Source organism: Cricetulus griseus, chromosome 6, assembly GCF_003668045.3.
Source record: "Cricetulus griseus strain 17A/GY chromosome 6, alternate assembly CriGri-PICRH-1.0, whole genome shotgun sequence".
Lineage (NCBI taxonomy): Eukaryota > Metazoa > Chordata > Mammalia > Rodentia > Cricetidae > Cricetulus > Cricetulus griseus.
The window spans coordinates 84,242,736-84,260,211 of NC_048599.1; positions in this window are offsets into that span (position 1 = coordinate 84,242,736).

Genomic DNA, 17,476 nt, shown 5'->3' on the forward strand with positions numbered 1-17,476 from the left:
AGAAAGTGGGTTCCATAGAACATACCTTGGCAGGAACTGACCTGATTCATAGGAACAGAGAACTAAGGCTAGGGATTTAGCTAGGTGGTAAAATGTTTACCTGGTACGCACAGAACATAACCCTGGGTTCATGTCTAGCATGGCAGAGGGGAAAGGAAGGGGAGGGGAGGGAGAAGGGAAGGGAAAGAGACAGGATGAAAGGAAGAGGAAGGAATAAAAAAAGAGAAAGGGAGGCAGCCCTTTAAGTGGGCACTCGGACAGTTCACGGCAGAAGCAACTGCTCGCTCCCAGGCCTGGCTCACAGTTAGCTGGTGAGGCTTTTACAGGACTCAGAGCAGCAGCAGCCTCATTGCCAAGCCAAAGCTTGGCTGTGGCAGAGCCTGCTGTGGCTCAGGGACCAAAGGCTTCCAGGTGGGCGGTGGGGTCAGGCATCTGGAGCAGCCGCCACACAGATGTCCCAGCCGCTCTTGGATCCCTGCCTGCCTCCCGCTTTCCCTAATTCCAATATTTGGCTGCTTCTCTTGCCTAATTCATATTCCAATGTCAACACTGCATAATCTCCCCCAAACACTGCAGCCCTGAGGCTGGGAAAGGGGAAGGGGCAGGAAAGCAGGGACACTGAGACTTGAGGAGGGGAGGAAAAGGGGAGGGAGGCACAGGCCAGAGACAGGAAGCCCCATACCCCTAGCAGAAAGTGCTTCCTGTAAGACCCCCTCCCCCCAAGTATCCCCAGAGGGACAGATCTGTGGATCCAAGGACACCAGTCGGTGCCATAGACACACTATGTTCCACAAGGATAACACTCCAACGTATCCAGAAAAGGGGACCCAGAGACTCCCCACAGTGATCAAACTAGGGGCTCAAGTTCTATGATCTACAGGAAAGGTGGTGGGACCCCCAGTCCAGACACCTAGGTCATTGTCTCCAGTTTAGCCTCTAGATGGTTGTGTGGCCTTAGGCAAGTCTCCCAACCTCCCTGGCCTCCAGTTCTTTGACTAAATGACACCACCACCACCATCCCGAGCCACTGGGGAGAAGAAAGAGCAGCCTCCTGGGAAGCAGCCAGGTCCCAGAAGCACTGGTTCCTGGGATCTCAATGGCAGCTAGGCTCAGGGAGGTGGCTACTGGCTACACAGGGAAGCAGAAAGAATGGGGTTCTCCAGGGTGTAAGCTGGGCATGGAAGGGGTGGAGCCACCAGAGTGGCCAGACCCTTGATGTGCCTCATCAAACATAGTCCTTCCAGGAGGGACTGTAATGAAACCCATTTTACAATGCGGAACTGAGGCTCAGGAGTTAGTTACCCCAGGGAATTAGCACAGGACAGAAACAAAGGGAGCCAAGCTGGCCATCCAAGCTACAGGAACAACTAAGGAGTGGCCAGCTCTTACAGCCTGGTGGTGGAGGCAGATAGTGCTGGCCCCTGGTGGCAGGAGGCTCCTACAGGCTCCTGGAGGCCCTCCTGCCTGCACCCACTCTCCTCTCTAATCACCTGCCCTACCTAGTCCTCTCTTCCCACCCCTCAGCATCCCAGGCACCAGTCCTCCCTGGCTGACAATGACCTCCACCCAGACCATCCCCCAGGGCTGCATCTATTCAGACTTCCTGAGGAAAACTGCTAATAAAGCTGTGATTTGCATGTAATTTGCATACATGCCTAAAGACCTGGGAGGCGATTTTAAGTTAAAGCCTTAGCCAAGGCTGCTTATCTCTTGGTCCTTTGTATGCCTTTGAAGCCTCCTGGCCCTGCTCATTGCAGGGAGGAGAAAGACTTTAAAAAGTAATGCCATTTCTTGAATACCTACTGTGTGCCAGGCCCTGCACAGTAACTACCAAAGGGGTGACTGTTTGAATGGAACTAGGACAAGGTACCTTTCTTTCTAGCTCAGGGGAGAGATTGAATGGGGTTCACAGGGATGAATTTTCCATTTTAAATATATTACTGATGAGACTCTTGGGGTCTGTAGTTCCTGATCCTGAATCCTAGAAACCCATCTCCAGGCTGCTGGATACCCTGTCCCAATCCAGCCTCACCTAGTAGAGGCAGGGCCTCAGCTGCTAATATCAGGTCCAGAGATACATGAGGAGTGGGTATGAATGCAGCTCAGAGAGTTCTCACCATCTGCTCACAAGGCCATGGCTTTCTGGCCTTGGGCTATGACTCCAGGTGTGGTACATATGGAGGAGTAGCTTAGCCCTAGGCTTGCCAGCTGCATGCCACCCTGGGCCCTGGGAAATGGCAGGCCAAGAGTGCCTGTTAGCTCGGCAGTGGTGCTGCATACCTTTAATCCCAGCCCTCAGGAGGCAGAGGGAGGCGGCTCTTTGAGTTCAAGACCAGCCTAGTCTACAGAGTAAATTCCAGGACATCCAGGGCTACACAGAGAAACCCTGTCTGTGGGAGGAGGTGGGGGAGGAATAGTGTGCCTGTAATAGATGTTTCCCCCTAGGTGGAAGGACATCCCAGGGATAGGTGATATGTGGCCCTTGTTATGCCCAGTTCACAGGACCCCAAAAAGACCACCACCAAGGAGGCAACTCAACAAATGCAAAAACAAAGGTTTCCTTTATTAGCAAGCTGCAGCAATGATTTCACCCACTTGGGAGCAAACAGAATATGGCTTACAGCTAAGGGGGGTAAAGGGAAAGATCATAAGGCTAAAGGCCTTGAGAATACAAATTTCCATGGTTACATAAAGTAAAGCAATAACCATATATTTAAGTAAGACACAATTGAGCAGAATATGGCAGGGGATATAGGTTTGTTAATTATCTCTGGTGCCAGGGATCTTTACAACTGTGAGTTGATGGTTATCTGGTTTTCTTTAGGACAAAGGAATGCTGACACGGCTGAGGGTGTGTTATCTGGTCTTAGGCCTCTAGTCACATAGACCTTTGTTTAGCCTTATCTGTTGGGCTGCCTTTGGGAGCTCAGAGGGGCTTAAAATTTTTCTTTTTCCTATATGGGCTTTGTAGTCTAAGTTTTTAGACTTTTATTAATTTTTCCTATTTCAGCCTCTATTTCACAGGGATCACCTGACTCCTCTAAGTCCATAACCACAAAATGCCAGAAGTTGACACTGGAGCCCAGGGCTTCCCCTCTCCAGAAACTGGCTTCCCATCCCCACAGTTACCCTCAACAAGAATTACCCAATCAAGGGAAAGGGACAAAGAGAGTATGTGGATGAGAGGACCTGGGGTAGGGGGGCAGGGGCAGCGTCTCACAGCCAGCCCAGGGATGACCTCAGACCCAGGAGTGTGAAGGACCACACTGTCATGTATCCACACAGCAGAATAGTCTAAGGGATGGAATGAACTGGGGCAAACTGAGCAAGTTCAGTCCCAGCTCAATGTGAGCCTGTCTTGGGTATGTAATGACATATGCCCAGGGCCACCAGATCTGCTGCCCTTTCCAGGATTCCAGAAACCAAATTACCACACAGAATCTCCCTATTTGTACATGTTGGCTCAGTATTTACGAAAAAGGACAAACATTCAGACAAACAGAATGTCACTGCTCCTGGGCTGGCCCCCTGGCCACAGTCACAGCCTCTAACAATCCAATCCCCTCAGCTCACAGAAGCTCACTGGAGTGTGAGCTCCAAAGCTCTAAGACTGACCATGTTTCCATGTCTGGTGGTGCCAGGGCTGGCACAGATGTGTATTGTCAGACTCTGGGAACGTGGGAATGCAAACTGGTTCCCAGACAGCAAGCATAGACCCTGGCTCCCACTTCTGTGTCCCAACCCTGCTCATAATCTTGCTCACTGGTGTCTGGTGCTGTATACAGTTTCCAGGGCTACAGAGATGGGTCAGTAAAATGCTTACTATGCAAGCATGAGGACCTGAGTTCAGATCTCCAGCAACCATGTGTGGTGGCTTGTCCATAAGGCAAGCTGGGTGGTCAGATGGGCCCTGGAGTTCATTGGCCAGCTAACCTAGATGAACAGAGAAAGGGATTCCAGGTTCCATGAGAGAAGCTGCCTCAAAAGAAGAGGTACAATGACTGAGGAAGACACCCTACCTCTACCTCCACATGAGCATATACAGACAATGCAGTTTGCCAATAGGCATGCTCATGTACACAATAATCCCACACCTATAATATGAGGAGGCAGAAACAGGAAGGTGGAGAGTTTATAGCCATCCTGGTCTATCTAGCAAGTTGGAGATTAGGCTAGGCTATAATGTCTCAAAAAAGATGTTTCCTGTACTGCGTGGGTACATTCCATGTACCCATGGAGCCCAAATCCTAGCAGACAGAGATTAGAAACCTGTAGTATTTTTATGTGTATGGATATTTTGCCTGAATATTTGTTCATGTGCATGCATTAGCCACAGAGGCCAGAAGAGGGCATCAGATCCTCTGAGACTGTAATTACAGATGGTTGTGACCTCCACATGGGTAATGGGAACTGAACCCAGGTCCTCTAAAAGAGCAGCCAGTGCTCTTAATCACTAAGCCTTCTCTCCAGCCCCAGAAATCTATACTTTCAGTAATTTTGAAACTCCATGTGTCAGTCCCTTCAGAAGATAAACTTAAAGGGCCTCTAGGAGCCAGAATTATGCAAAATCTATGAGAAATTAAAAGATTTGGTACGTGAAGGGTGACTGACTCAAATGTCCATTGGGTGGTGCATGGAGAAACAGTGTGCCTCAGTCCCCCACTGGATTGTGTGGCTTTTAAAAAGGAATAAGGCAAAGTAATTTGTGTTACCATATAGACAAACCTTGATTTTTAAAGGTTCATACAAGAAAGAAGCCACTCACCCAGGGCATGTGATTCCATTTGGTGGCATTTCCAGAATGAGTGCTTGGAGCACTTACCACTGCCCAGAGAAGGGGACAAGAAAAGATAGATGCTGGGAGGGGTGGAGGTTCTTGTAATAAAAACATTCTGGAACCAAATATGGTGATGGCTGTGCAAGCTTGACATATACTAAATTCTATGTTGTCAACTGTATGTAGAATATATTAAAAATAGACCATTCTCCAGTGTCTTACCAGTGGAGTGTTTCCATGCTAAAGAAGATGAGTCAATAAAGAAAAAGACACCAGAAGGGAAGAGCTAAGAGCAAAGCAGCTGTAGAGTGGCAGAGGTACTTCTTCAGACTGGCAGAGGTACTTCTTCAGGCTGGGGGTCTGCTCTCAGGGACCTGGGGGTCTGCTCTCTGCTGCCCAGGGATCTGCTCTCCAGAGCCTGGGGGTCTGCTCTCAGGGACCTAGGGGTCTGCTCTCTGCTGCCCAGGGATCTGCTCTCCACTACCTGGGGGTCTGAGCTGTGGCAGGTGAGTGGGAGGAATGTGTAGATGCTAATGAATTAATTATAGACTCTGCTGTTGCCTGGGTTATCAGAGGAGAAATCAAATGCTCATATCCATCACCTTGGACTTTTCATTCTGAGGCCCACAGTCTGAAGCATCCTCCCATGACTCTGGAGATTGGCTGAATGGGAAGAGCTCACACAGCTTGTACAGAGTTGTGGGTTCCAGCCTCAACACCACACAAGCAGGTACAGTGGTGGACACCTGTAACCCCAGCACTTTGTGGGTAGAGATAAGAGGGACCCGAGCTGAAGGTCATCCTCAGCTATGTAAAGAGTTCAAGGTCAGCTTGTGATGTGTGAGACCTGATCTAAAAAGAAATTAAAGTAAATAAAATAACCTCCCAGAAGACAGTAGCGGTAAAATGCAGGCACAGTCCTTGCTATGTTGTTTATAATTGGGGGAAAGCAGATAACTAGGAGCCTGGGGAGATGGCTCATGGGGACCTGAGTTCATCATCTATGTAAAAAAAAGGCAGGTGTGGTGATGCATGCCTTTGATCCCAGCAGAAGCAGGCAGATTTGGGGGTTTGTGCCAGCCTGGTCTACATAGTGAATTCCAGACCAGTCAGGGCTACATAACAAAAACCCCATCTCAAAAAGAAAAAAAAAAAAAGCTGAATGTGGCTGTGCACCTGTTACTCCAGTGCTGTGCAAAGGCAGAGGCAGGATTGAGGGGTGATGATGGTTTGAATGAGTTGGCCCCCATGGGCGCACATGTTTGAATGCTTGGCCCATAGGGAGTGGTACTATTAGGATGTGTGGCCTTGTTGGAGTGGGTGTGGCTTTGTTGGAGGAGGTGTGTCACTTTGAGGGTGGGCTCTGAGGTCTCATATATGCTCAAGCTACCCCCAGTACTCAGTCTCCTTCTGCTACCTGCAGATCAAGATGTGGAACTCTCTCAGCTCCTTCTCCAGCACCATGTCTGCCTGCATGCCACCATGTCCAGCCACGATGATAATGGACTGAACCTCTAAAAGTGTAAGTCACCCAATTAACTTTTTTCCTTTATAAGAGTTGTCATGGTCATGGTGTCTCTTCACAGCAGTAGAACCCCTGACTAAGACAGGTGGCTTGCTGCCCATCTAGCTCCAGGCTCAGCGAGACTGTGTCTCAGGGAATAAAAAGGTAGAGAGTTATAGAGCAGGACACATGGCATTGCCTCCATGCACACACATAGACACACACCCACACATACACTGCACACACAGACACACAAAATAAAATCAGATAAATAATAACAATGAAAGTGGCAAGCACATAGCTGCTGAGAAGTTTTATGTCATAGTCATGATATGGCCACAGTGGGGAGCACAGGACAGAGTGAAGTTTCTATACTTAGTGGGGAGTGGGGGAGCTGTAAAGACCACGTGAGGTGTGGGACACTTAGCTTTGTGAGGATAAGACATCCAGCTGACAAAACTGCATCACTGAGAGACCTCCTCTGGTGTAGGGGGCCGTTTCCTGCATGCTCCATTACAATGATGGTGCCTAAAGACACCAAGATGTAAATTACTTCACAGGCGCTGGGTAATCTCCATTCCTTTGATCTCTGCCTATCCCGTGGCTCATTTGGCCTGAGGAGTTGAAGCCATTCATAGGGTAACACGTCCCAGGCGGCTGGCCAGCCTTTATTAGGGATGGGTTTTCTTGGTTCAGTGTCTCCGCTCAGTCTCCGCTCTGGTAAGCTGATGCATTAAAGCTTGTCTGCAGAAGGATCCGAGTGTCCTGCGTGTATTTCTTGCTGGCGAGAAAATACAGCACGCGCGGGACACTCTGGCCCACTCATTCACATGGACTGAGGATGGAACCCCTGACATCTGTATCACTGCAGAGAGAAAGATAGACAAATGACAGTGAGGCCCAGAAGGTGCTTCCCCACCCCAATGGTCAGCATCTCCAAGATGGATCCCACATATCTCACAGAAGCTGTTCCCCTTTGGAGATCAGCATCCATACCTAACACACATGCTCTCAACCTGGTGGTGAAGAAACAGTCGCCAACCCACACAGGAATCCTTCATAAAATAAATCCATCATTAGAATCTCATGATGTTTGAAACCTATGAATTGAATATTTCTAGGATATTTCACTTGGTATTTTTGGATTGCATTTGGCTGTAGATAACTGAAATCTCCAAAAGCAAAGCCATGGGTAAGATGAGCCACTGTAAAACAATTTGGAGTGCTGGAAACAACTGAAGTATATTCTTCCAGTCTGGAAGCCAGAAAAGTAATATCCAGGTGAGGGGCTTCTTTGTTGCAGTTTCCCAGCAGGAACTGGTCAGTGCCTCTCCCTAACATCTGTGGGCTGCTGGAAACACTCAGTGTTTCTTAGTTTATAAACACATCACTTAGATCTCTGTTGACATTGTCTCAGGGGTCTCTGTGTGTGTTCTCAGGTCTTCTTGCAAAGACACCAGTCATCAGGTCCCACTCTATGCAGTCTGACAATACCTGAATTATACCTGAAAAGATCTGCATTCCTTTTCCAGACCCAGTTACAGGCTGAGGTTGCAGAGGGAAAACACTGACTACTCAGTCTCGTACTGGTCAACAGAAGAGCCCAACAGATTGTAAGAATCCCGTATTTAAAAACGCAAAACAAATGTCATAGAATGAGTTGATTTTTCATAGGATCTGTTGATTTAAATAGTTTTAAACACAGAGGAAAGACACTGAGATCCTAGATCAAGACTCACCTGAAACTCTCATCACTTCTGGGATTTTTTGCATTTTCTGCTCCCTGAGACTGAAAGAGCCCTGGCTGACTCAGCTAAAGCTGGATGCACAGAGACAAAGGCCATCAACAGGTTTAGGCTTATCACCATATCTCAGCTCTGTTTCTATGTTGCTTTCACTCTTGGGCAGGCTCTACTTTCCTACCTAGAGATAACACCTGAAAGTCCAAATTCAGCTTAGCCACTTCCATGGGAAGAACACAGTTTTTTACCTGTCAACTTCTGTCACAAGCATTTCCAGAAAGCTCAGTCACTTGCTACAATCTTTTTTCCATACTCATAAATATGGGATTATGCTGGACTCCAGGCTTCAGTTGGGTTCATTGAACTCTCCCTCCTGGAACCCCCAGAGGAAGCTGCCATGGCCAGCTGGGCATATCTTCTCAAAGTGGCAGTCAGGGGCAAACACACCTCAAGCTTCCTTCAGCCTGACTTGAGACTGTTGACTTGTCACTGCTGGACAGCTTCCATAGACAGAAGCAAGACAGGTAGCTGAGCCCATGGTGAACCAGAGAGAAAGACTATTCTCCCACAGCAAGAATGGCAGGGATGACAGGGACCTTTGTCAACAAATAGCTTTGTCTTCCTCAAGAACCTCCTTGAGCTGAGTCCCTCACCTGACTCAGGGTGACTACCCTCCCCATTGTGCCTTGGCCAGGGGCATGGGGTAGGGAGTTTCTTGGGGGCACTGTAACCATCATCAAGGCTACAGGCTAATCAGTCAGTCAATGAGAAGATAAACTGCTTAGACCAGCACTCCATGACTCTCAAAGTATATATCCTTCTCCTGGGAAATTTATGAGAAGCAAGGATTCCCTTTTGATGGGTCCAGGCAGAGCCTGGGAGTCATAGCTACAAGGATCCACTGGATGCCTAAAGATCAACAACAACACTGGAGTGTTGTTGGACTGTTGGAGTCTCAGCCTTCAAATGCTACTTTTGAATTTATGAAATTGCTGTCCCACCTGCCATGCAGACTTACTTGGCAGGGCCCCGAGGTGAGTGTAGTGCATGGCATCCCTATTACCCCTCATTCACCCTAAACAACCCACCTCCCTGCCTCCAGGGAAGAGCTCGGCCTGAAGTCAGAAGCAAGTATCACTGCACTTCCCATTAACTGCCCTAAAATTCCCTGTAATTCCATTGATGCAATCCCCAAGACTCAATTACGGTTATCAGGCAATTAGGCACACCACAGCGAGGTGATTGCAAAATTAATGCTGGCCCCGTCCAATGTCTTTGGATCCTCCCAGGGAGCATGACTCCACTCTCCCACATCTGGGAGACAAATAGCAGCTGATCTTCCCTGGGGCTCTAAAAAAAAATGTTCTTAGGAGAGGACCCTGGGGCCACTGGGGAGGGGACAGCTGATTCAGTATCTGCAGAGAGCTCTGAGCAGTCTGTAGCCTGCAGAGCAGGTGCAAAGTCAGGTAAAGTCACGCAGAAAAATGTAAAAGAAAATCACATCTTGGCTACCCTGACAGCTGGGCAGTGGTCAGTGCTGCTAAAGGCTGATATCATCGCCTTTTAAAGAGAAACAAACCCTCCCTACCTTCAGATTGTTAAGGAGATAAGGAGTTTGTGCATTGCTTCACTGGGTCCCCATGGGCTCCTGTCTGAGGCACTATGTCCCCAGCTATAAAACAGGGGTAGTAACTCATGCCTAGCCTATGGACTGGACAAGAGGACAGTATGGAAGTGATTTTGGAGCCTCCTGTGGACAATGCCATTGCTAGTGACATGTGCCTCTTTTCTGCTGCACCCTCAGGAGGACTTTTGCACAAGTCCCAGGTCTCCATGCTTGGGAGACCATTATACAAAGGGCAGAGGATGTTAGCCCATTCACAAGAGAGAAGTTTGCCATTATCTAGATGTGGAGAAAGAAGGGTCAATTTCTGAATGTGATCTTTGGCTTTTAAATGAGCTTTTACCCATACCATTATAATGAAGTGGCACAGTGGGGACCCCAGGAAACACAGATGGGTGGTGGTGAGGGACAAAGGAAGTCAGCTTCCAGAGGAATGGGGGAGCCTTGGTGACTGGGCGTCTCACTCATGGTCTTGCCATCTGTTTCTGTAGCACACATCCACCTGGACATGTGCACTTCATTCTCACACAGACCTGCATTAGAAGACACAGTCAAAGGCACAGTCCCACAGCAACACATATGAGCACATGCCTAGAAGCTAGAGAAAGTAGCGTGCAGGGAAAGACACAGACCAAGAGCAATATGCACCTCCAATAGAAGTACACACAGATATATACAGAGATACCCACTCACGGAGACAAAGACACATGAGCAGATGCATGTATGCATGCACAAACAAATAAAGCATACACTCATACAAATATGATCACTCCTGACACCTTAAATCCAATGCCCTGGCCTCCAGGCTCAGCCCCACAGCATCCTTTGTAGTTGAGCCTGTAACTCCACAACTGTCCACTAGACGGCGCTCCTGCTCTAGAAGTCCCGAGGCCCTAGCGCATTGATATTCAGAACAGGAAGCCAAGGCTTGGTTGTCAAGACTCCCTGCCCTTTCCAAAGTGAGAAAACGTGGCTGTGGAGGGAAGGGGGAGTGTTCTAGCTTCTACGTGGTGACCCCTGCCCTATTTCTTACCGGGGGGATTATGGTCTGAAACGGGGAATCCAGGAGAACCTTTAGTCACCATCCTGTTTAGAGGGAAAAGATAAAAGAAGCCACGGTTATGAAAAAGGGAGTTCTCAGGTTTGTCAGCACAGTCCCTAAGTCACTGACTCTGTGACCATGGGTGAATTATTTGGCTTGCTCTTCCTCTGCTTCCTCATGACAGGCCTTCCCAGTTCCTATGCAAACCCACTTCCGCAATCACATGTGTCTATATATTCAGATCACTGACTGTTCTCCCAAACCAGGTCTCATCTCAGCAGCACTACGCGCACACACACACACGCACGCACGCACGCACGCACGCACGCACACACACACAGGTCTCATCTCAGCAGCACCACACACACACACACACACACACACACACACACACACACGCACGCACACACACACAGGTCTCATCTCAGCAGCACTACACACACACACACACACACACGCACGCACGCACGCACGCACGCACACGTGCGCGCACACACACACATGCACACACACACACACTGTTCTCCCAATCCAGGTCTCATCTCAGAGGCACTACACACACTCACGCACGCACATGCTCACACACACTCACACCCATACACATACAACAAAGCCTCCCTGACCCTCTCGGCTAATACTTCTTGCAGCTTGAAACTTCGACATTGTTTCAAAGTTGTTTAGTCTCCTTCTGGCTGATGTTCCCTTGAAAGCAAGACCTCATCCTTATAGGGCCGCAAGCATAATGCCTTGTGGGACCCAAGGCCCAGGCAACCTCTCGGGACGCCGGCGGCCTCAGCTCTGTGCTGGTGCTGCCCTCCAGTGGCGCTGGGATCATAACGGCTGCTTTTTCTGGTGCTCAGCTCCTCTAGGGTCCACCATCCACCACCCGGCAGCCCCTATGACACATTTCTGTGGGGCGTGGTGGAGAAGAAAGGACCTTGTCTTCCAATGATCTTCCCACCTAGGTTTGAATAACCAGCCCCTGCGAAAAATAAGCTTAATATCAGAAGACAGCGGACGTGATATGGTGTCTGTCTCCACAAAGTTCTGGCTAGGGACAAGCCAGTCTGACTCTGTTTTATTCATGTGACCGCTAAGACTCAGCTGCACGAATGGTAAAATTGTCTGGCCTGGAACTAGAGAGATAGCCCAGCGGTGAAGAGCGCTTGCTGATTTTGCAAAGGACCCAAATTCGGTTCTCATCAGGACCCAACTCCCTCTCCTGGCCTCTACAAACACTCACACACACGGTATACACAGAAATTAAAAAAAAAAAAATCAATTGCCTGACCTAAGGTACCTGAAAACCCACCCCTCCATCCCCTATTTTGCCTGAGCACAAGGCAGCCGCACCTTGCAAAATGCGCGCTTGCAAGTGGAAAACCGCGCCGCATAAACCCGCTCGCTCTTGGTGTGGTATGTTTCTGCCCTGAGGCCACATTTTCTTTTCCTGACATTGTCGCTAATATTTCACTGATGCTCTGCTGGAAATCAGCATCTCTGTTCCCTGCGCCAGGGGGGCAGTCTTCATCATGTCTGGTAGCATCTCGATTCCTTCCGGGAGTTACTGATTTTTGGGGGCTCCTGCTTCAGCACCACTACTTACAGAGCTCTCGAATGACATCGTTATGAAACAGATAAGAGTGACAGTGAACAGTGGTAAACTGGTGGCCGGGTTCGCTCACAGGATTTACAAACTGCAACATGCGTAAACGAGAACGCATGCACTGAAGAAGGCACTTGTCCAGGTTTAAAGATCCTCGGCCACTGTGCCTGTGGCGGGTTTGCAGTCACAAACTAATAACCCACTTAGTGCCTCCAACTCCAGGAACTTGGGTAATGCTTGGGAGGCTGTTTTCGATGGTTTTGTTTTAACATGGTGGTTTGGGGGGGGGGGTCGCATTGTGATCAACCTCACACAAACAACTGAGACCTTGCCAAAGCCAGGTAGAGTAGCATCGATTCTCGGGAAGGTCTTCCTGGTTGTGCGTTTACCACCAATAACCGGAGAAGGTGGGTTATGGGAGCACACTCAGCAACAGAAGAGGAACCTGGCGAATTCCAGCCGATGCCAGGCCATGTGGAGGTTGGCTGCTACTGAAGTCCCTTGCATATAATTTGGCTGGCCTAGCTCTGCCAGGACAGCTGCTGCTGCTGCTGCTGCAAACTGAAGAAGGGGGTCCACCATCCTGCTGTTGAGCCAGAAGGGGCGTTAGATACGTGTTGGGTGGGGGAGGATAGAAAGAGGCCATACACAGGATTAGGTACCGTCTGAGTTTGAAGTATGTGAAAGGTTATCTACATTTCCACATTGCCAAAAGGTGCTTCTCAGCCCAGCAGCCCGGGCCGCTTCTCCCTTTGACCTTCCAGGCCTACTATTGCCCCACCTGAGGAAAGAGAGGGGAGGAGCAGCTAGGCTGAGCTCTAAACCAACTTGTTTTGCTTGCATATAACCTCGAGCAAATCCCTCTGGTTTCCCTGAGCCTCAGTTTCTACCTCTAGAGAATAATGTCCGGTGAATCACAAGGACCGCCCTACTGAGGGAGGGCAGGACTTTTCATCCTCTGGCTCTGAGCTGGGTCTTGCCTGAAGGGGAGGTGGACCAGCTCAGGAGGCCTCTTCACTCCCAGCTGCCCCAATCAAGCCTGCTGCTCCCTGCTGCCCGGCTCCCAATACAACAGCGGATAAACCAGATAAGCCGGTGCACTGGGTGAGTACAGAAGGCTAGGTGATGGCCAGGCACTATAATCCCAGTGCTGGGATTATGTCTTTAATCCCAGCACTCTGGATGCAGAGGCAGGTGGATCTCTGTGAGTTCAAGGCCAGCCTGGTCTACAGAGGGAGTTCCAAGACAGCCTCCAAAGCTACAGAGAAACCCTGTCTCAAAAAACGGAGGAAGAGGAGGAGGAGGAGGAGGAGGAGGAGGAGGAGGAGGAGGAGGTAGGGGACGCTGAGGGCCACACTTGTCTAGTCCCTCATTAATGAACTAGGAGTTTCTGCCTCGAGGAGAGGGGCCTTACTTCCCTTCCAAACCCCAGCTCCCCAGAGCTTTAAGATTACAGTGTGGCAAGCCCTGTTCTCTAGACCCCATCTTGCCTGCTGACAAATGGGTGTCTTCATGCTCCTGTCTCCTGTGGAGAAGGGTCCCGAGGGCAGGGTTGCTTGCATCACAATCCCCCTCCCCAGCACCTGTTTCCTGACTGAAAAGGTGTAGGCTCAAGCAGTGTGCAGGAGCCACTGACACAGACTTCCCAGCTGCTGATTAGGTCCAGTTTGGAAGGAAGGTTTTCTGAGAAATGACTGCCTTAAAGGCTCTGTCTGCCCATCCCCTCCTCCCTGGACCGCCAAGCTTGTATCCATACTTGACCTGAAAAACCAGCAATTTTTCACTCAGCCTGAGGAGCAGGGGCTTTGGGCTAGAAGAACAGAAGGAAGTGGCAATCCCGCCATGGTGGTCAGGGTTCCAGGAAGTATCTAAAAGCCCTGTGGAGGACTGGAGAGATGGCTCAGTGGTTAAGAGCATTGACTCTTCTTGCAGAAGATCCAGGTTCAATTCCCAACAACCACGTGGTGGCTCATAACAATTTGTAACTCCAGACCCAGGGTGCTCTACACCCTTTTCTGCCCTCCAAAAGCACGAAGTGTGTGTGCAGTGCACAGACATACATGCAGGCAAAATCTCCATACATATAAAATATTTTTTTAAAAAAATAAGCAAAAATCATGGGAGTTTCTCCACAGTGAAATTCACATACCTGTGTGATTTCACATGAGTATCTGACAAGGGTCCATGTCCTTCCCGTGTTGAGTTGAATTTCTGAAGACTTTCATCACTAGAGGTTGGAGGACACATTAGGTTCTGAAAAGGAGTCCATGGGGAAGACAAGTACCCAGAAAAGAGAAACAAACACTGCCCCAGTAACTGAGAAAAGTTCAGATACTGGAATCCCATATTCCAACACCAGCCCAAGCCCTCTGAGAAAGTCAAGCATAGGGAATAACTTAGCCACCTGGGACTCTGCTTGGCTTAGGCTATGGACACACCCCTGTAACATGAACAGTAAAAACCCAGAGAGAAGCCGGGCATTGGTGGCACACACCTTTAATCCCAGCACTCGGGAGGCAAAGGCAAGCGGATCTCTGTGAGTTCGAGGCCAGCCTGGTCTCCAGAGCAAATGCCAGGATAGGCTCCAAAGCTACACAGAGAAACCCTGTCTTGAAAAACAATAAAAAAACAAAAACAAAAACAAAAGCAAAAAAAACAGAGAGATATTGGTATTCAAGCTAAAGATCAGAAAAGTGAAATAGCCAAGCCAGTAGCTCTTACCTCTACCAAGCTGAAATGGCAATCCACAAATCCTCAGAGGCAAATGCCCCGAGTTCCTGTCTCCTCCTGCCTTACTCCTTTCTCTGCCCAGTCACATCACTCTTGTCCCCACCTCCCTAGTGCTGGGATTAAAGGCATGAGCTCTGTTACTCTTTTGGACTGATTTACTCTTGTGTAGCTCAGGGTGGTCCATCTGTGTTTCTCTTGAGTTCTGGGATTAAACATATGTACCACCAGTGCCTGGCCTCTATGGTTTGTGACTGGCTTTGCATCCTGAACCCTCAAGCAAGCTTTATCAAATCATAAATAATATACCACCACACACCTGTCTCTGAACAATGTGCCCAGCAACCTATTGGCAACCTCAGACCCCCACCTGCATCAAGCTGCAGGTGCACTGCTTCAAACAATGGAAATAGATTGTTCCCCCTTGGCCACACCTTGCTAACACCTGTTCCAATTAGTTATACTCTGCAACACAATCTGGGAACTAAGAATAATGGGCCAATCCAGGCTGCACTGGTTTGGGGTGTGTGGTGGTTTGAATGAGAATGGCCTACACAGGCTCATATATTTGAATTATTGGTCACCAGTCATGGAGCTTTTTGAGAAGAGCTAGAGGATGTGGACTTGTTGGAAGAGGTGTGTCACTGGGGTGAGCTTTGAGGTTTCAAAAGTCCATGCCAGGCCGCCTTGCCCTCTCTCTGCCTGTTACTTGGGGATCAGATGTGAGCTCTTAGTACTACTCCAATGCCATACCTGCCTGCTGCCATCCTCTCCATTGTGATATTCATGGACCAGTCCTCTAAAACAGTAAGCAAGCCTCCAACTTAATGATTTATTTTATAAGGTGCCTAGTTTGTGGTATCTTCTCACAGCAATAGAACAGTAACTAAGACAGGGTACGTGCCCAGTAAGGGAAAACCATGCGGATCTCTGTGAGTTCGAGGCCAGCCTGGTCTCCAGAGCAAATGCCAGGATAGGCTCCAAAGCTACACAGAGAAACCCTGTCTTGAAAAACAATAATGAAAAAACAACAATGTGAACTTTTAAGGAGAATTCCCTATTTACATAGACTATATCTATGCACAGTTGAACAGACATAGGCTTAAATTCAGATGCATTATGGGAAGGGACATGAGCAGTAAGGAAAGGCTCATGTAATTCAAGCCTGTCAATCAGAATAGAGAACCACTCAAACCACAGCCCTAGTAGCCAAATTCTTCCTCTTGCAGCCATAAATGGAAATCCTAAACAATTACTGTTGTCCTTGAGTGTCCTCAATCATGCAGCTTGTTGTCAATCTCGGCAGTTTGTTTCTTTCTAAATCTGTAACCATGACTTCACTTTGGATAGTTTCCCTGCTGCTTTACAATCTGTGTGAGACTTTCAGTTCATGAGTAAGAGTTCAAGATCTTGGAAACATTCATCCCATAGTCAGACCACAGGCAAAGCCTCCTCCTCCAGGAAGCCCTTCTGGCCTAGGAGAGAAACCCTATGTGACCTAACGCAGCCTTAGAGACTTCCCAGAGTCTCCCAAACAGTCCTTCCTTCATTGAGGTGATGCCCATGTGTCAGTCCAAACCAAGTACATCATTTCTCTGGGGAAATTGACCACCTCTGAAAGGCCCCCAAGTACCCCCTACCTTGGGCTATGGCCACAGGTGCTGGAGATGATTGCTCAACCAAGGGGTGGATAGCATTGCCAGCCCTGACTATGCCCGATTGTCTTCTGGGTTGCATGCAGCCTCTGGGCCTCCTCTTCAACCATGTATACACATATGCCCTGAGGCTACATAGGCCAACCCCCTGCCTACTCTGCCATACCTTCCATGGGTCAGTGAGCACAGCCCTAGACTTATTCACAAGACATTGAAGAACTGGCCAAATGGATGAAATCAGAGCCCAGACACCAAGATCTAAAAATGAGCCAGGCTTGATGTCATAGGCCTATGATCCCAACAGTCAGGAGGATCATGAGTTGAGGCCTATCAAACAAGATTCTTTACCCAACAAACAGGTTTAAAGTCTCCTAGAAGCTATGTTCTGAGCCTCCTCAGCCCAGCTACCACTCATTCTATTTCATACAACACCACCTTAACAACCACTCCCAACCACCATTCCCCAGCACAGACTGGGAGGAAAAAAAAATATATATATATATATATATATATATATATATATATATATGCAAAAATATCTCAGGGCCTAGAAGGGTGGCTTCTCAGTTAGGATCAGTTTCGGCTCAACCTGAAGACCCGAGTTCAAATCCCAGAACCCACACAGTTGCTCACAACTATCTTTAATTCTAGTTGCAGGAGATCTGATGGCCTCTTCTGGCCTCTGTGGGCACCTGAGCAGGTATGGGCATATACCACACACACACATAAAAATAAATATTTTTTAAAGTTCCTGATACTTTTTGTTCTGTGTAATAATTATATACCAGGGAGGTGGGAA